Source organism: Lissotriton helveticus, chromosome 2_1 (genome assembly GCF_964261635.1).
Source record: "Lissotriton helveticus chromosome 2_1, aLisHel1.1, whole genome shotgun sequence".
In the NCBI taxonomy this organism is placed as follows: Eukaryota; Metazoa; Chordata; class Amphibia; order Caudata; family Salamandridae; genus Lissotriton; species Lissotriton helveticus.
The window spans coordinates 729,998,943-730,020,763 of NC_136059.1; positions in this window are offsets into that span (position 1 = coordinate 729,998,943).

The following is a 21,821-nucleotide window of genomic DNA, read 5'->3' on the forward strand; positions in this document are numbered from 1 at the left end:
GGTACAGATGAAATAATATTTAGAGTGAGCTGTTTTCTCAAAGCTGCTGTCTGCTCGCGAGCTACTTTGCATATTGATTGATTAGAATCTGCATATTGCACATTGCACTTTATATCCTTCATCATTTTGCACATTGTAATTTGCACATATATCTGTGCGGATTTCTTTTCTCCTTTGTCTTATATTTTATAGTTGTCGCTGTTTTTAAGAATTTTTAAAAAAATATTGTACATATTGTCTTTTTAACATGTTTCTGTATTTTTGTAAATTAGACAGACCATATTTATGGTTGTTCATTCTTGTATTGTATCGTATGCCATTGCGCTTGTTGTGTACTTTTATGGATGTATTTTATTCCGAATAAAGATCTTTGACTGACTGACTGACTTCAGCAAGGTCCCGGGCTCCGAGCTCCTTTTTACCTCGGTGCTCGTCTCGCTCATTTACTCGCGCCCAGCCAAGCCCCTCAATTAGCCTTAGTGTTCGCGTTCCGCGCTCCGCTTCCTTAGTTAGCCCGTTTGCTTTCCGCTTTCCGCTTTTCACTTTTTACGGAGCTCTGCTCCTGCTCCGGTTTTCCACCTCCAGCGTTCGGCGTCCCTTGGGTTCACAGGGCACGCATGCGCAAACAACAGAGATCAGAACTCAACTCGAATAATGAATAAGTGACTGCTCAGATTTCAGTCCTTTCACCGGTCAGTTTGCATATCAGCTCCATATTCCACTCTCTGCAAGCCTCTAATTCAGTTTCTTCTGCCTCTTCTCAACACCATTTGAAAAGTAGTAAATTGTTCAAAAGTGTAACAAGTGCTTCAAGAAATAGCTGTAGAAATGAGTGGCAGTATATGTTGTTGTATGTAACAAGGTCTCACATTTGACATTACACCTAGGATGTCGACTGACCTCTGTGTGGCACTGAGGTGGAAATAGAAGGAAATATATCATCAGTGCAGTATCACAGAGGTCCAGCAATGCAAGTAAACCATTGAACCTCAACGATTGCACATTTTTAATTGGCATCCAGGGATCTGCACTCTATTTGTCTTCACTATTCTTACAATGGTATGCCTCTTACACACTTCTCCTGTCTCTCTGTGCACTGAACTGTCAGGAATAATGGGATCTGTTCTGTGACTTGTTTGGCCATTCACGAGGTCAACACTTACCGGGAACGCTTCTTCCTGACCGCCACCACTGCCCTGCTACCTTTGCTTCCGTGACCGTCCCGCTTGTGGCAACACGGGCGGTCCCGGACTAAAAGATCCCGCATTCTCGGAGGGCACTTACCCGTGGTGTCCTATCCAAGCGTCAGGAGGTGCTCAAAGAGACTCTGAGCCTCCCACACCACGGGATCTGTTCTGTGACTTGTTTGGCCATTCCTGAGGACAACACTTACCGGGAACGCTTCTTCCTGACCACCGTCACTGCCCTGCTACCTTTGCTTCCGCGACTGTCCCGATTGTGGCAACGCGTACGGTCCGAATGTCCGAAATAGATCTAGTTAAGAAGGACGTTACGCGCCTCGTGGAACTGGTTTTAAAATTAGAATCCCAAAATGTCCTAGAGAAAATACCTGCAAAAAACATTGTCTGTAACTCGGAAAGACTCCCTATGGGTACAAACTGGGCTGCAAGGCCAAGATGGAAAAACGAGACTAAGACCCGTCTCTCTAGGACCAATACATCCAAAGGATTCTCCTTCAGCTCTATATATAAGTACGGACAAAAACGAGCCAAAAGTTTCAAATAATGCAAAAAATTATGAGATGATAAATGAACTAGGTGCCTTAAACAATAATGTTTTGGACGTTTTACATTTACCTCCGCACTCAACCCCTTATGTGATAATCTTGAAAAATGTCCCTAAAATAAGGGGGGTGAGAAAACAATCATATGACACATTAAAAAATCAGGTGGTCTATTGGATCTCAAAAAAAGTCACATTTTAATATTAACTTGCAACAGAAAAACATCATAATGCTGAGAAGAGTTAGCTGGGTAGGGAAATCAAAAAAGACTGCTACGGGGATTGCGTGGTAGTCAATTTCCATAGCAGGGAATTGGTGGGTAATCTACTAAATTGTTTTTGTAAATATATGACTAACCCCCTATATATCAAGAGGATAAGATCACAGCCCTCCCACTTGGCTATTTCTATAACCCAAGGAATGAGCAATACGACAATGGTAATAACAATCTGAGAATGCCAGAAGCCATGGGGATTACCCCCACAGCAAAAAGCTTTTTCCCATTAAGCCAGCTTAGTGATTTAAATTGACATAAATTAAAATCTAGAGATGATCAGAAAGCCCATCTGTTTGAAAATATGATAATAGAAGTGAATGAGAGTGGACCATCTGTAAAAAATGTTTGTAGAAGGATAGCACCTTATGATCAGCAGCCCTTAGCAAATGAAAAGAGGGTAATGGGTACTGAACAAGTATCTGAAAACAGGATAATACAATCAATTGATAGTGGCCGACCTATAAAAAATGCTTGTGGGTGGACAGCATCTTATGATCAGCAGTCGTTAGCAAATGAAAAGGGGGTAATGGGTACTGAACGTGTGGCTAATGGAAGCCAATTTGCCCAAGAATATCTAAGTATAATGTCATGGAATGTGGCAGGGGTTAGATTGAAATTAAATGACGAGGAATGGTTGAAAAAACTAAAGAATCACACAGTAATCATGCTACAAGAAATGTGGCATACTGAATCCTTTTGTATAAATGGCTACCAAACTATATGCACATACACCATACCGTCTAGGATGGGTCGCGCAAAAGGTGGTCTTGCAGTTGCAATATCGTTATCATCTTCCCTTGTCTTATTAAAATCATATACCACCTCACAATTTTATCAATTCTTTTATCTTAAAACTAAGAGGAAACAGTCTGTTGTTTTTATAAACTATTATAATAATATTTTTGATAAAACTAGATTTAAGGTGATTAGTTCCCTAGAAAAAGACCTTGATGATTGTTTGATAGGGCTGTGGGAGGATTATATGCTTGTATGGGCTGGCGACTTTAATATAGATAAATGTAGAGTTGCCGTGGAGGAACAATGTGGATATTCGAATGATCGTGGAGACCTAATTTCACATTTCCCCCATGATATCTATGGAGAAGCCAATAACTCTGTTTTCCACAAATATGATTTGGTAATCTTGGATGTAAAGAGTGTAGACCAACATCCCCCCCCCACACACTTTTGTAGGTCCTAGATCCTTTTCAACAATTGACCACTTTATTATCACTGACCAAGACATGGAACTAGTGCGTTCCTTTTTAGTCCACGAATCCCTTATTAGTGATCATCACCCTTTAGTCCTGATTTTAGAGATTAATATTTTTAGGACTAAAATAGGGAAGGCGACAGAGGAAAAAATCGAGCCTTACGGCTCTAATGGAATTTACATTAAGTGGTCAGGAGTAAATCCTTCACTGTTCATGGAAAAACTTACAGGGAAGAGACATCATGACATTGATATTTGCTTAGATGATACAGCAACTAATTCGGATATTATTGGCGCATGTTCTAATATTATTATTGAAATAGCTAATGATTTAAAAATAAATCAGAAGCCCAAAATATTTAATCAAGATCCTAGATTGTTTAATAAGGAATGTTCACGGTTGAACAGGGAATTAAAAGGAATTTTAAAAATTAAACCTAGGAATACAGCTGGGATAAAATAATTAAGGATGAAATACAATCTAGCCTTGAAAGATAGGAAAAAAGAGATCCAAGAAGAGGCCTGGGGTAAATTAGTCCAAGCTGCCGCAACCCGGGATACAACTCTGTTTTGGCAGACAATCAATTATCGTTTTTTCAAGGATACTACTGCTGTAAAAATAAATACCCTAGTCCCTGCTGAGGATTGGATAATTCATTTTGGAAATTTTTTTAACACTGGAGGGATAGATACTCTACAAAATAAGGAAAAAACATTTTTAACTGTGGAACCAGTAGGGATGCCCCTGATAACTGCAGAAGAAATAAAAGGAGCACTTAATAAAAGTGCAAGTGGCAAAGCCGCTGGCCCTGACCAGGTCCGTATTGATGTTTTTAAGTATAATATTAAATTTTGGTCACCTGTCCTGCAGAGATTTTTTAATGCAACCCTTGACGGAAACTGCCCATCGGCCTCGGCAGCACTAGCCGAGTTACACTGGCTACCTTTGAAGCAGCGGGTGGCGTTCAAGTCCCTCTGCATTGTCTTTAAAGCGCTGCATGGACTTGGACCCAGACCGATGCAAGACATGTTCTCATGGTATACTCCCACCAGAACGTTACGTTCTTCCTCAGCATATCTGGTAATAGTGCCCAGATGTTACAAAGCTAGAACGGGGGGAAGATCATTCAGGGTCGCAGCGGCCAAATTATGGAACAGTCTGCCTATTGACATACGCCAAACCTCTCAACTCCTCCCCTTTCGGAAACGGATCAAGACCTGGTTGTTTCCTTAATTCTCATTCCGCCTGTTACCCGTGACTAGTTATCCTCAGTTGAAGTATTCTACAGCGCCAGGAAGCCTGCAAGGTATCAGCCGCGCTATATAAATTCTAAAAATAAAAATAAATAAATTGTGTTGAAAGCATTATAGTCCCTATTTTTAAAAAAGAGGATAGAGGAAACCCAAAATGTTACCGGCCCATATCCCTCTTAGATTCTACCTCAAAACTGATGGGAAGAGTATTGTTGGGTAGACTAGAATCCTGGGCCTCTGAAAATAACATTCTTTCAGAGGCCCAATATGGGTTCAGGAGAGGGTTAGGAACAATCGAACAATGTGTACATTTGGATCTTTTGGTGGGTAAATATACTATAGCCAAAGGGGGCAGTTTACACCTTTGTTTCATTGATCTCACCAGTGCATTCGACCTGGTCAATCATGAGAAATTGTGGCGAACGCTGGTGGAGATAGGAGCCCCCGAAGATATTGTTGTTTACCTATCTCAAATTTATACCTCTCTCTCATCTAGAGTCCGATTTGGCCCGAAGGTTGAGTGCACACCAGATTTTAGGGTAACACGTGGATAAGGCAGGGGTGCGTTTTAGCACCCCTGTTATTCTCATTGTATATAAACAATGATGATTGTTGTCTGCAAAATATTAAGGCTGATGCACCAAAAGTGGGATCCCGATCAACACCAGTGCTGCTTTGTGCAGACAATGCCGTCCCTATTTCAAGGACAGCAAATGGTTTGCAACATCTGATTGAAAAATGTGCACTTTTTATGACTGGAATGGATCTCAAATTAAACTTAACAAAACCGTTTGTTATGACTTGTTGTAGAAACAAAAGATTTATTAAACAACATCATGTGGATGGTATTATGATTGAAAAGGTTTCGAGTTTTACTTATTTGGGTTTACTTTTAATGAAAACAGGACATGGGGATCACATATTAATTTAGCTAAATTAAAATTTACTCGAAGTATGGAAGGGATTTTTAGATTTTGAGAAAAAATAGGGAATAAACCCGTGAGGGACATTCTCTCCTTGTATAGATCAAAAGCAGTCTCAACTGCATGTTATGGTGCAGCATTATGGGGGAGAGCTAGAGTGGTAACCCTCCAAACACAGGAGAATACGTTTTTAAAACGTTTGCTAGCAGCTCTAAGCTCTGCACCTAACTGTTTAGTCCATAGAGAACTGTCTGTCCCTTACATTAGCGTCTTTTTAAAAACAGCCGGTTTAACATTATGGCATGGGATTTGGTCACATGAAGAATCTAGATTTACACAGAATATTTTATTAGACTGTCTGGCCTTAGACAAGAGAAGAAAAATAGCATCGCTTGAACATATACAACTACTCCTAGAAAGCTGTAACATCAAGCTAGACCATAAAGAACCAATGTTAATAATAGAACATAGTAAGAAAGAACTGAAAAGAAGGTTTATTGCTGCTATGGACCTAGCGAGGGAAGGAGAGGAAATTAAAAAACAAAGTGTTTCATCTTATTATGAAAATCCTTTCTTTATGTGTATGCAACCCTATCTTGATACTATAAGAAATGTCCAGCTAAGTTTCTATCTTACTAGATTAAGACTAGGCAGTCTACATTACTTGGTTGCATTCCCCTCATAGAGGAAAATTTACCACTTATTACTAAACTTCCCATGTGACGGTAAATCGCCACAATCAACGTTGCATTTCTTATTATTTTGTGCTTCTTATAGGGAAATTGTTAAGCTTATTTTGAAACCCCTCTTTAAAACAAATGTATACTATCATTATAAGCAAGCTTTTAATATCATCTGCAGCTTGGAGAACGAAAATATTATGAATGCTGCTTGCAAATTTGTCCAAATGGCAATTAAGAAACGAAATACCTATTCGTATTTAGAGATTTGAATGTATGAAAATTATGAAAACTAATGACCCTTAGATACTTTATATCTATAATTTTGAAAATTTTATGTATTTTATATATCATGCGATTATTCATTTTTCCTAATTAATTGTGAATTAATGAGATTTTTAATAGTATTTATTGAATTATGTTTTGGTTTTGTTTAACACGGACTGTACTTATATATATTGATAATGATTGTAAATTATATATCTGACATTCTATTTTTATAGTATGCTTTTATGGTCATGGAAAATGTACCGAATAAAGCTTTTTGAATTTGAATTTTAATAATGCGAAATTCCATTTTACATCAGCCCTCACTTACCCAGCCAACACCTTTGCTGCTCTACACCCTGCTCAATCTCTGATACAGGTGCAACACTACTCCCATAATGTCCCTGCTCCAGAGTGCCTCAGATTGGAGGGTACACCGAATCCGGTGAGCCCAGGTCAAGCATATTAGATGAAATCTTGTACTCAAGGAAATTTCAAAGATCATTCTCACAGACCACATCACAACACATTCTCAAACTATGGGGAGGTGTAGTAAGAGAGATGGGACAGGCCAATATGCTCACAGTTCTCCCTGGAACACATACAAGCATTTCATTTGTGTAACCACACAGACCGTAGATACCACACAAACCCTAATTTTCAAAGAGCAACTGATAAATTAGACCCCTTATGTGCTTGATCTAGACGAATATGGCAACACTGTCTCAGACACTCCACTGGTCACAAAGGAGCCATACTGTCATTCCCCCTCCCAAGCATTAGCAGACATAATCTTGACAGCATATTGGTCACAGATAGAGAGCCAAAGCACCATTGGGTACACTCACATAGCAAATGAACAAGAATTCGCAGTGTCTGATTTAACATGCACAAAAGGAACACAAATACGAAAGCAACACTCCTCTCAGTGCACCTAATGACACACACGCACACTCCTGTAATGACAACAAAACACACACATGCAGGGGTCTGTGGAAAGGACCAACACACAAAAAACACAGCATTCATGCCATTCAAACTCATTGCCCAAGGCCCATGGTTTTGCCACTGACAACACTGCAAGTGCACAACGGAATGTGCTAACACCACTATAACTAGGGACATGCATATCTGATCTCACCATCAGGAAGAACATCACAAATCATCACAGCACACAGATAACTCTCCATTATCCATGAGTGACCCATAAAATACCCCTCATTGCACTTTCACAGTTCACCCTCCATATGCATTCCAGTGAAGATCCCCATGTACAGCACATCTGCTACTAGGAGGAACATTACCATCACCACTATCCAATCATGCAATCAATACACTTGTCGAGCGTGCCACTCACCCGTGAGGGTCTCAAGGTGCTGGGGGGGGGGGAGAGTGCTGCTACTGCTCGAAAAGCCAGGTCTTGAGGTGTTTCCTGAATGTGAGGTGGTCCTTGGTAAGACGTGGGTGTGCGGGGAGGGAGTTCCATGTCTTGGCCGCCAGGTAGGAGAACGACCTCCCTCCGGTGGTGGTTCTGCAGATCTGTGGGACGGTGGGTTTGTGTGTTGGATTGTAGAACGTGAGGCGGTTGTTGAGGCATTCGGGGCCTATGTCGTGGAGTGCTTTGTGTGCGTGGGTGAGGAGTCTGAACATGATCCTTTTGCTGACGGGGAGCCAGTGCAGGTCTCTCAGGTGGGCTGATATGTGACTGTGGCGGGGTATGTCGAGAATGAGTCGTGCGGATGCGTTCTGTATGCATTGGAGTCTTTTCTGAAGTTTGATTGTGGTTCCTGCGTATAGGGCATTCCCGTAGTCAAGTCGTCTGGTGACGAGGGCCTGGGTGATTGTCTTTCTAGTTCCGGTAGGGATCCAGCGGAATATCTTACAGAGCATGCACAGGGTGTTGAAGCATGAAGATGAGATGGCGTTGACTTGCTTGGTCATCGTGAGAGAGGAGTCCAGGATGAATCCCAGGTTGCGTGCGTGGTCAGTGGGTGTCAGTGTGGTGCCTAGTTCTGCGGGCCACCAGGAGTCGTCCCAGGCGGATACTGATAATCCGAGGATGAGGACCTCCGTCTTGTCTGAGTTCAGTTTCAGACGGCTGAGTTTCATCCATTCCGCAATGTTTTTCATTTCTTACTGGAGGTTGAGTTTGTCGGTGGCTGGGTCTTTGGTGAGGAAGAGTATCAGCTGGGTGTCGTCGGTGTATGAGATGATGTTGAGGTTGCGTTTGCTTGCGATGGTGGTGAAGGGGCTCATGTAGATATTGAAGAGGGTTGGGCTGAGTGATGACTTTGGGGTATGCCGCAGATGATCTCGGTGGCCACGGAGCGGAAGGGAGCGACGCGGACTGGCTGGGTTCTGTCGGAGAGGAAAGAAGTGATCCAGTCCACGACTTTGCCTTGGATCTCGGCGTTGTGGAGGCGGGTTATTAGGGTGCGATGGCAGACTGTATTAAAGGAGGCTGAGAGGTCTAGGAGAATGAGGGCGGTGGTTTCCCCTTTGTCGAGTAGGGTACTGATGTCGTCGGTGGCTGCGATGAGGGCAGTCTCGGTGCTGTGGTCGGCTTAAAATCTGGACTGGGATGGGTCGAGGGACCCATTGGCTTTGAGGAATGTGGTCAGCTGCTTATTGACGATCTTCTCGATCACTTTCACCAGGAAGGGAAGAAAAGAGATGGGGCGGAAGTTTTTGGGTCTTTGGGGTCCGCTGTGGGTTTCTTCAGTAGGGTGTTAATCTCTGCATGCTTCCAGCACGCTGGAAAGCTGGCAGACGCTAGGGAGTTGTTTATGACGTTCTGTAGAGGGGAGCAATGATGGTGTCGGCTTTGTTGAAGATGTGGTGAGGGCATGGGTCAGAAGGAGAGCCGGAGTGGATGGTGTTCATAGCGTGGGTGGTGTCTTCGGTGCTGATGGGAGTCCAAGCGCTGAGGGTGGTTGTAGGGTATGTTGGTTCGGTGGCTGGGGGCAGAGTCTGGGCGCCAAAGCTGTTGTGTATATCGGCGATCTTGCGGTGGAAGAACGTGGCGAGGGAGTTGCAGAGGTCTTGTGAAGGTGTGATGCCATTGCTGTTGGCGTTGGGATTGGAGAGCTCTTTTGCGATGCTGAAGAGTTCCTTGCTGTTGTGTGTGTTGTTGTACAGCCGTTATTTGAAAGATGTCTTTTTGGTGGTGCGGATCAACTGATGGTGTTTGTGGGTGGCATTCTTGAGGGCTGTCATGTTTTCTGTCGTCTGTTCGCGGTGCCAGGTTTCCTCGAGGGATCTGCAGGATTTCTAAGATTCTTTGAGGTCGTTGTTGTTTTCCTGTTGCCGGGCTTGCCTTAAGAGTTCTTCAGTGGTGCAAGGGCGTCGGTGCAGTTGACTATCCACTGTGTGAGGTTGCGGGCTGTGTCGTCGGTGTTCGTGGTGTGATGGGTGGGTTCTGGCTCAGTGATGTGGTTAGCTGGTCTGTGGTGATTTAGCTCCAGCATCTACGGGGGATCTGTTGCGGGCGGTGGTGGGATGTGGTCTTCTTAAAGTTGAAGTGGATGCAGCCGTGGTTGGTCCGGTGTAGTCCGGTGGAGTGGCTGAAGGAAACGTGGCTGCTGGCTGAGAAAACGGGATCGAGCGTGTGGCCGGCGTAGTGGGTGGGGGTGTTCACCAATTGCGTGAGTCTGAGGTTGTCAAGGTTGTCGAGCAGGGTGGTGGTGTTGTTGTCATTGTTGTTCTCCACGTGGAAGTTCAGGTCCCCTAGGAGGATGTAGTCTGATGGGGCGAGGGCGCGTGGGCTGATGAAGTCGGCGATGGCTCCACTGAATTGTGTCAGTGGGCCCGGGGGTCTGTAAACTAGGGTTCCTCTGACGGTGGTCTTGGGGTCGGTATGGATCTGGAAGTGTAGGTGTGCGGCGGTGATGAGGGCATCTTCGGAGTTGGTTGTGACGTCGATAGTGTTCCTGTAGATGATGGCGATTTCTCCTCCGGTTTGGTTGATGCGGTCCTTTCGGGTGATCTTGTAGCCATCCGGGATGGGTATGGCGATGTCGGGGGCTGAGGAGGTGTTCATCCAGGTTTCTGTGAGGAAGGCGATGTCTGGTGCAGTTGTGTCGAGGTGGTCCCAGAGTTTGACGGCGTGCTTGTGGACGGAGCGGGTGTTGAGCAGGATGCACTTGAGTTGGTTGTTGTTGTTGCCCGGTCTGGGTGGTGGGACGTGGGTTTGGACGCAGGTGAATTTGAAGGTTTGGCAGGAGAAGGGTCCGTGGGAGCGCTTTGGAGTGGCTTGGTAGCAGGCGGCTGGTCGGCCCGTGTTGAGTGCGTGGAGGGTCGTGGTGTCGTATCTCAGTCGGGTTACTTGGTTTCGGCGGGGGCCAGGGGTTCTGGCGCTGGGCGCGGTCCGGGCATGGACAGGTGCAGACGGGCTTGCCTTGGGCGCGCCTTCAGCACGCCAGCGGCGCGTCCGCTGCGCGGCCGCCATAAGTAGAGCTAAGGGAGGGAGGAGCAGCTGGAAGGCGGGAGCGGGGTGGCGAATGGGGCACCAGGGGGGTGGGGCCGTGGGGTGGCATCGGTGGGAAGTGCGAGGGAGGGGAGCTAGTGGGAGGCAGGGGGGAGGGCACGGGCACTAGGGGCGACAGGGACAAGAAGAGGAGACAGCTACCGGAAGAGCAAAGACGGCAGAAAAGGCACAGAAACAACTGAAAACAAGGCTGGGCAATCACAGGTGGCACAGCGGGCAGCAGGGCAGCGGTGGCACAGGGGGACCATGTGGCGGCTGAGGGGGCGACCTACCTGGTGACAGGGTCAAAGGTCGCTCCCTTCACACTGCACAGCCTCCATAAGAAGGGAGGAGCAGCTGGGAGGCGGGAGCGCGGTGGCGAATGTTGCACGAGGGGGGCGGGGCCGTGGTGTGGCACTGGCAGGAAGTGCGAGGGAGGGGAGCGGGTGGGGGCGGGAGGGGAGGGCAAGGGCAGGGGGACCGTGTGGCGGCTGAGGGGGTGACCTACCTGGTGACAGGGTCAAAGGTCGCTGTACACTCATAACACATTAGACTAAACAGTGAGTATCTGTACATCAGGGTGTCAAAAACACACACTGACTGAGCTTCCACACACACTCAACATCAACACACGAAAGACTATCAGAGAGCATACAGAAAACATCTAAGCAGGTGCCACCCAACATATGCCACACCCACCTAAAAGCATCAACTCAGTGGAAAGGTCTTGACTTATACAGCCATGCTCAAAAGCAAGCCACTGCGATCATGTATGCAACATCCCAACCAACAGACCCCCACGCACTTGTATATTGGTCACCCTGTGTTTACTTAAATCACTATGGACAGGCCAACACAAACCAATCAAACATATTTGCACACATCACATGCCCATTCTGTATAGTCTGCAGGCACCAATCCTTACTCACTGCAGATCCTCACAAATGACAGAACCTGCATCTCATGGCACAACCTTAAATGCATCCTCAGGAACATCACATACTCATCTACAACAAACGTCAGGATGGTTGGGAGTGGCAGCTCAACACTGCGTATATTACATACTGCGCTACAACTCCAGCAACTTCTTATACATGGGATAAGCATAGAGGACGGTGTTGCAAAGTGAAGTGTACTACAATGTATTTGTTTTCACTGGAATGTGGTAGAGTCAAATAGCATAATTTGGAGTGCCAAACACTGGTGAGGCGCACAATGGAGTAGGGCAGAATGGATTGTGCCACAGTATAGTGGCAAACACTCAAGTGTTGTGGAGTGGAGTGTTAAACACTGGAGCGCCATACAGTGGAAAGGTGCAGAGCGGAGTAGTTTAGATAAGAGTGTTGTACTGGGGAGTGGTGTGCACTGCAATAGGACATAATGGAGTAATTCACATTGGAGTGGCATCCAATTAAGTTGTGTAGACTGTAGTGTCATGCAGTGGTGACAGGTACACTGTAACAGCATACAGTGGAGTGAGGTACACTGGACTGGAGTTCAGGACTGTTATAGATTGGAATAGCATATAGTGGACTGAATACAGTGTAATGTGACATTAATGTATGAGTAATGGCCGCAGTGAAAATATGTTGGGCAGAATAAGTCAGCACAGCAAATTCACATGTACAAAGGAAAGGGATGAAAAATGTAATCTCCACAACCCCTTGTCTCACTCATTGGTGCACCACACTCTCCCTACTCCCAGCTGATGTGGTCCATAAGTATCTGTACCCTAGTACAGCAAGATCACAATGATACAATGCACATAACACCTGCAGCAACATCCCCATGTGCATTCAACCTGTTGTTAGGGACTGAGAATGCCACAAAGCATGCACTTACCAACTATCACGTACATGTGTGAAAGCTTGAAGTCCAAGTTCTCAATACACATTCACACAGCTGCATTGCCCATGACAATCAATGTGCATTGGTTGTCAAGTTCACAAATGGAAATGTACACATGGGCCGGTGAAGCCCTAAACATCAAATAGAACTGTACACCTACCCAGGTGGGTACACATAAAATCTATTCATTCACATATGATGCACCCTGTCCACCCCACAAGTCATACAGTAAAGCCAACTTGCTAGTGTTGATGTGGGGGAAGCAAAGATTCCATGTGTACCAACGCAGAACCCACACAAGCCAATGTATAGGCCAAGAGTTGCCCATCACAGATATGCATCATGTGCCCACTTACCCTGTGATCCAATAAGCACATTACATGCTCAAATTTCTGGGGTCCTCTGCAACTGCAAATTACTCACATGCCACAGTAACAGTGCTATCAACAGGTCATCATATATACATACATTGCCCAGCATCATTAGCAAGTACAGCCACAACGGTCATCAACAAAATAGAGTTTTAATCAACGATATTATCTCTTATACAAAGTGCTAAAAAACAAGGCAAATGGCCAGTCCAAATATAACTCAGAACACAGTTCACTGCCAGAGAAACCTCCCTAGGGTAGGGGCATCAAATGGGCACTCCGGGCACCTCTCAAGGGGGATACAGGTGTGAAGTAGGAGGCTGGGTCAATCCTTGGGAGGACTGGAACTGGATGGGGAGGGCTGGCTGTGGTAATGAGTGTACTGGACCTGGGTGGGAGAGGGCTGGCTATTGTAGTGGGTGCACTGGACCTGGGAGGGAGAGGGCTGGCTGAGGTAGTGGGCGCACTGGACCTGGGAGGGAAAGGACTGGCTGGGCCAGTGGGAGTAGTGGCTCTGGTAGGGGGAAGGCTGGCTTGGCCAGGGTGAATAGTGGTTCCGAGAGGGGGAGGGCTGGCTTTGGGAGGGGGAAAGCTTGGCTCAGAATGTGGAGGGCTGGGCTTAACCTTTTGGGGAATTTGATAATCCTGAAGGTGTCTCTGGGAAATGGAAAGTGAGGTGGCCACATCAGCCACCTTCTTCTCAGACCGTGGGGATTCTATCCTTGTCTGTTTTTCTGATATGGGTGTGGTATCCTTGTATGTGGAACTTTCTCCCTTCCTCCCCTGTTGGGATGGGACTTCCTCAGTCTGTGTGGTGGGGCTACCCTTTGCAGGGGTGTGGCTGGAAGTTGAAGGTGGATGGTTTTTGGGCAAGCCATCCCTCTTTACTCTGGAGGGGGGCAGCAGTGGTACGCCAGAGGTCCAGGGCACTTAGGGTAAGGGTCTTTGAAGATGTGGAAGAAGGTGTGGTGATGAGTGGGGTTTTGGGGAGGGGGAATCTGAGGTCTGGGACATGGATGCATGTTACAGCCTGTATGTCTCTGAGTGTCCTGGGATGGTGTTTTTGATGTTGTGTCTTGGGTACTTGTAGTCTGTGTTGTGCATGGTGTGGTGGTGTGTCTGTGTGTGCTGCGTTTGGCCGTCTGAGTGCCTGTATGCTCAGGTATGCATGTGCTCTGGTCATGTGGGGGCACTGGGAGGGTGGAGAGGGGAGGGCAGGAGCTGGGACGGTATGTTGGTAGCTCTGGATGGCTGCCGTCACTGTGGAGGAAAGAGACTGGACAGATGAATACCCTCCAGGAATGCAACAACTTGGGATAACTTGTTGCCATGATCCTGGAGGGCATTCAGGACTGTTGTCTGACCCACATAGATCTGCGACAGGACGTCTATGGACTTCACACTGATGACAGCAGAAGAGACAGGGGCAGGGGCTGCAGTGCCTGGAGGGAAGGAGACTCTACCCTTCTTAGGGGAGCAGACCCAGATAGTAGTTTAGGGAGCAGTAGGGAGTGGTGGACACAGGACATGGTTTGGCCAGTGGAGATGCAGATGTTGAGCTTCCTTGGTCCGCCAACCCCATGGAGTCACTGCTGGAGTGTGATGTCATTGAGCTAGGTGTTTCAGCCCCCTTATCCTCCAGGGCACTCCTGTCCCCCTCTGACGCACTGGTCCCCTCTGTGTCACTCAAATCCCAGGGACCACTCATGCCAGCTGCTTCCCCAAAGGTGTTGGGCCACTCTCATTCCCTGCCCTCAGTAGAAGTACAAGTACTGGCTGCATCAGCACCACCTTTGCCATGATAACATGCTGTATTGGCACATTACTTGTACACATGAATGCAACATGTTGGGCTGACAATGCCAAATCCCATTGCATGTGCCAACATATACATCTCACATCCAATATACATCTCACATTCAATTGTGTTTAGCAACACCTACATGCTGACTCTTGAATGAGCTACATATCCCATTGCATTGTGTCCCCTGTTGTTATGATGTTTCACCACAATCACCACACATACACACACTAAGACATGCAATAAGGTAAATGACCTTATACGCATAAACTAACATCTCTTAGCAATGCAGGATACCTACATGGGCATCGTTGCCATAGAAGTGGAGACCACACCTATATTACACCCCTTTCATCATGCTCAATGCTGCCCCTGCCCGATGATGAAATATGCAAAAATGTAACTAAAAACCAGGTACAAGTGTGAACAAAGAACAAGGCACAACAGCCTGTGCAGGTCAATCTCAGTCATGGGCCCTGCATGTGAGCAGAAATCCTACAACAAATATATGTCCATGTCAGGGCAACCCCTGAAGGACAAAAGGCATCAGAATGAGTCTATCTGGGATTATGAGAGTGCCTGCCAAAAGAACAGGGACTGTGTGGTCAAAGCCATTGTCTGGTGTCTGTCATCAATAAGTTGAGCTGACTAGTGACACACATGGCACATCAATGTCTCAATAACGCACTCCCTGAAGCAAATTGGTAGCCACAACTTGACCGTGCACTGATGCACAAGCATGCCTTTCCTCAATGCACACACAGTAAGCACTGCCATTCAGAATGATATTGGCTGACTAGCTTGTAATGTACAGTACATTTTGTTTGAATTATACCACAATTTCATGCACACTGATGTCATCCAAACATATCATACATTAGGTTTAAACACATTTACCCAGTACCCACATAGTGCTGCATTGCATCAACCTTCCACTGTCTAACCATCACAAATACACATTGCCATGCACATAATGTCAAATGTGACATCACCTAATGCATAACTATTACTATTACCATCTACACCATCAGCGCATGTGTGCAGCTGCTGTGATTGTTGCAGGAATACAACTAGTGTAATGCCATGCTTCAGGTAGCCACTCAGGGTTGAGCTGCGAGGCTGCCATCTGTACCAATTGGGCTGTATACAACAAATAGGACACGTTTATCCTCTGCTAACTCATTGTACTCTGAAACCTCAATTGGCCAGAACTCAAACCACTCCCACACCATCATATGAGTCTCTGTAGCCACACTGCAAACACAAGGATGGTAAGTGTACAGTGCAAGCCCTTCTCTTCATGTGTCTGAATGGGTCAGTTCTGACATCATTCTCCAGATGAAATCTGCAAACATAGTAAGTTTTTATTGGCCAACACTGGCTATGTCAATGATACATTATTTGGAAACAGTTGTATACACTCAACACCTCGTGCCAGACCCACACAATCAAAGTTCAACAGATTGCATCACACATGACACATATCTAAGGTTCCTGGGTTGATGATGACTGGAATAAAGGGAGTCAGTCATGCACAAAGTCACACTCAACTCAATTCTCACCCCCAAATTGCTGCTGTTGGGCCCTCAAATGTCCATCCAGCTCACGATGGGTTAACGCCAGAATCTGGGTCATTAGGGGAGTCAAGGTCCTGTGGGCTAACCTGCAACTTCAAGGGGCCAGCCCCAGCTACATCTCTGCAACATTCTTGCTGAGGCAGCAGATATCATCCCACCTCTAGTGGCAGTGTGCACTGCACTTGTTGGAGACCCCCACGGTCCACACGTACCGGGGGTTGCCTCTCCATATGGCCTTGCACTGATGGACTTTGAGTTGTAGGAATGAGAGGCAAGAAGGAAACTTATTTACAACAATATGTAGTGTACAGTTGTGTGCCAGTTCAGAAGCCAATGTACACATGCCACATACATTGATTCTTGGCCAGCATAGACCTATAGACCATGTCACATGCTATACTCTGACCAAGCTTGATAAGTACAATAGCAAAGTCTGTGAGAGTGGATCTACTACCTGGTCTTTACATACACATGCTGAGGATGGCCACTTAGATCAGGGTGATCAAGGACATCTTTTGTGGTGAGTGATGTGAGTCACCATGACAGACAGTACACTGTATGAAAACCTTGTGGAAATACTCACAGGGTCTTGCACTACACTACAGACACCCTTACGTCCAGGCTCATTACATTACATCACGTAGTACAGAGGGCACAGTAAGGTACATGACACAACATTCACTCACTTTGGAGACAAGGTTAAGTATTGTCATGTGTGCAATATGTAGATATGACTGTTTGTGCCCAAATAAAAAGGCACACTACTCAGATGGCTAAACTAGTCATTTGTGAGAGGTGGACTTTCAACATTATGCATTCACATGACATCCCTTTTGCCAAATGTTACACTGACACTGGGTTAGCATCACAGTACTCACCTGCATGGCTTATAGGAATGGTGACACAGTACATGCACATGGGATCCTCCTCACCACATTATGATACCAATAGTAGGATTATGCCTCAGATGTGTAAGAGGTGAGTTCAGATAAATCTTGACCGATATAGATAAAGATATTGAGCTCATGGGCAGACAGCACTCATCTCTATAGTATCCCTGTATCCCTATTTACTTAACTTAACTACACCCTCAGCCCAGTAAACATGTCCTATCTCAATTATGTTGACATTATTTATTTATTTATTTATTTATTGTATTTCTTAAGCGCACTGTCACCTGGCAGGCATCCTGGAGCTAGCCCTTTCAGAGATATGCAATTATAGGGCCACACTGCAAACCGCTAACTAAATCGACCATGCTTTTAGCCTCTTTCTAAAAGGGAGAAGGTCACTAACTTGTCTAAGTTCCAGAGGCAAGGCATTCCAGAGCTTTGCAGCTGACACCTCAAAGGATCTGCCACCGGCTCTCAGCTTCCTGAATCTGGGAACCTTCACTAACTTTGCCCCCGACGAGCGCAAAGTTCTCATGGGGACATACCATGCAAATTTCTTTTGAGAGGATACGGGCCCCAACCCATTCAGGGCTATAAACACTATGCAGAGAGATTTGAACTGGACTCTTTGTCTCAGTGGCAGTCAGTGTCATTTCGCTAAAGCTAAGGAGGAGGATGACCTTCTAGGCCAGCCAAGTAATAATTTGGCTGCCATTGACTGGATCCTCTGCAGCCTCTCAAATAAGAAGTTAGGAGACTCAAGCAACAATGCATTGCAGTAATCTAATCTACTAAGAATAGTACTGCGTGCTATTAATGTGCAAGCCAAAGGAGGGAGCAGAGGGAAAATCTTCCTCAATGATCTAATAATGGCTAGGCAGCAGCCCACTGTTTTCATCACTTGCACTTCCAGGGTTAATTTACTGTCAAAAGTCACACCCAAATTACTAACTGTCTTTACAGGCTGAATGTTGGTTGGGGTGTCCCTGGTCCAGAAAATACTGGGCAGCCTGGAGGGAAGCCTTTCCGTAGTACAATAAAGCACCTCTGTTTTGTCAGCATTAAATTGCAGCGAATCTTCCCTAAGCCACAACGCCATGTCACGCAAACAACTGTGAAACCCTTCCAATGAAGTTGACTGATACATGGTAGGTTTGATATTGATTTATAAACACCTCACAGGGAACAGGTTCCACATAGTGAAAATTGGTCCAGTCATTAGTGTAACTGTACAATTGGCAAACTTCATTCTGTCTAAATCATCATTGCACTCTGTCATGGATCATGGGGAAGACATCTCAACACATCATTGCACCATAACCGTGAAGTCACTATGCAAGTCAAATTCACAAACATGAACCAGACCCATGCAGAGAAAAATATCTCAGGTAAAAGTGTCAAGGAGAGCTGCAATGCTCAGAATGGTGCCACCTCCCCCACAGACTCACGTGAAACTTCTGGAATGTCATGTATGGGCCATGTAGTGGTAACACAATAAACGCATTCACATTGGCTTGCACTCTGAGGCACATAGCATTGTACAAATTTATCAGCCAAGCCTTCACAAGAATTATGCACATATTCACTTACCTGTATCTCTGGGGCACCATATAGCCACCAATACTGTCCAGTGCCCTCTTCCACCAGGAGCTCGAGCTCCCCTGGGGTAAAGAGGCGGGCCCTAATATTCTCAGAACGAGCCATGAGTGCTCCCAGAGCTGAAACACAGCAGCAGGTGATGGGGAGGTATTACAGGCAGCAGTGTTACGTGTGTCCATTTGCCATTTATATATAGGTCAATAAGGTGGTTTCTGTTTTATTCTGCCACAGCCATCGGTCCGCCATGGTTGCATAATACAAATGTGTCCAATGGCAGAGACTGCAATGGCTGTGCACGCCCACCGCGATGTTCAAATCCTCGTATGCCGGCCACCACGACATGTCCCTTAGGCTGCAGTGTTATTCGCATAGGTGGTGTCACACCGTGGGGGGCAGAATCTGTCCACCGTATCGTGGGCACTTAACAAATGTGTCCAATGGCAGTGTCCGCAATGGCTGAGCACGCCCACCTCAATGTTCAAAGCCTCGAATGTCGGTTGACATGACAAGTCCCATTGGCTGCCATGGTATTCGCATAGGTGGTGTAACACCAAAGTGGTGAGAATTTCTCCACTTCATCGTGGGCATTTTACTATTGACTCCAATGGCAGTGACCACAATGGCTGAGCACGCACATCGCAATGTTCAAATTCTTGAATGTCAGCCGCCACGACATGTCCCATTGGCTCCCATGTTATTCGCATAGGCGTGTCACGCCGCGGGGGTGCGAATCTCTTCACTGCATTGCGGGCATTATACAATTAGCTCCAATGGCACTGACCGCTGTTGTAGTGTAGTTCATATACCCCTATAGGCTCTGCGCATTGGAATAATATACCCTTTTGTTTTGACATAGGACTGAGGTCAGTATATGTCTATCGAGTACGTTAAACTTGAAGGAATAAAAACCTTCTAAGGGGTTCACTGATACACCTGGTCCTTTAAACCAACGAAGAAGAAATTGGCACGGACGCTGTAATATAAAAGCAATGCATTTATTAACCTCACATGAGGGAGATTGCGTCACATAGTACCCTCAGGCCACTGTAGGAGGCATTCTAAGGAGTACAGAGAACAGGGGCCATACATATGCATAGTTTATATAGTCAGCATAAAACCAAGGGGAGGTCCTGGCACACACAAGAATGCTCACTGACTAATATGGCTATACAACATTTGTTTGCTCAGCAAAGTGTGAGGGGAGACTAAACAGTACACATCAGTAAGAATAGCCTGACAGTTCTATACTAGGAGCAGGTGAATTCAATCAGCTTGGCCTTTCTGAGCATGTGCAAGAATCTGGAAGAGGGAGAAAGCACATGGCGAGCACATGGCTAATTAAAATGGCTGCCAAGGACACAATGGCTTTCAGCTCATGCTAACAGTGATTCCTGTAATCTTTAACAGATGGTTCTTTTAGCATGAGCTAAAGACATTCCTATGATCTAGTAGGAACAAAGAAAATATTTTGCACATTTATTCTCATAAATTCATCAATATCCTAATCCATTTATATGTGGGCATTTTTCATTCTAAACGTTTCATTAAGCGGGTATATATAAGGTATAAGCAGATTACAAAGGGCACAGAGCATTGGATCATACAGATATCAGGAGAGAGTAATGACTATTATGACGAACAGAACTATCAATATTTTTCAACCCTAAGCAAAAAGCAAATCACAAGAGTGTAATAAATGTTTAAGGATATAGTGTAAATAGTCACCAAAGAAAGTGCAACTTTAGTTCAAAACAAAATCTATTTGTTCTAAATCACAGCCATAAATAATAAGTCATGGCGATAAATTTGATGTAAACTATAATGGACAACAGCGTACCAGTAATTGTATCATAATCCACATTAGATCCGGGCATGTAAATATCTTATTCCTTAACTCCATCTAAAAATTAATAACATATATTTATAGGGTTCATTCCCTTTCTGTTACAATTCTTTAATCCTAAACAGGCCATTTCCAAAAGAAAGACTCACCCAATTATTGCTTTATCACGTCTCTATATGTCCTCATATGCCAGTCTATAAATATCTACAAATAAGTATTGATACGGACAGTTATAGTTATATTCTAACTGTCTCTGTTTACATAACTCATTTAATATACGTTCGTAAACATCCTCACCTTCTACAGAGTTCGCTCGTAAGTGCCGGCTAACTTCAAAGTATCGATCATTTTCTTCGTCTAAGTCTCACGAGTACGTCACCTGTAATCATAAACCCCCATCAGTTTTACGGCTCCCAAAACATTCAGACACAAGCTTCTCAACTTGCTACAATACCTAATTCCCAAGACTTCCTGCTTACCTTCAATTGTCATCTCAGTTCGTATTAGCGCGGCGTTCTACTCCAGCGCCATCTTACTTCTCCAATTTATCTGTAACCAAAACCTGCGCCATCTTAGTAAAGGAGATTAATCTCCACTCTAAATATTCAAATAAATACCTTCATTGTTGAGAAGTTGACTATCCAAAAAATGATTTATTATCTACCACTATTTACAGTAATATATCATACGTGTATCACTAAATCCACTATCCAAATCATTAGTGGCTATTCAAAGTATAAAGGAACTTACGCAAATGCTAAACAGTATATATATCCAGCATGTTCCTATCATTTTACACATATAAACATATCTTAACGATACGATAAAACCGCGGGCGCCATCTTAGAATAGTCATCTCTTCTATAACTTTACAGAAATATTACGGGCGCCATCTTTGAATGGTCAAAGCTACCGTTCGGGTTGCTTGTGCAAAAATTATTATTCTAACTTATCATCCTTCTTTATTGTACTCATCAGTCGTTATATTTAACTGAGTATTGCTAATGGGAGCCTAACTCCTATCCCAACAAGATAAATTTCCGATATACTAAGAAACGTTATTCCT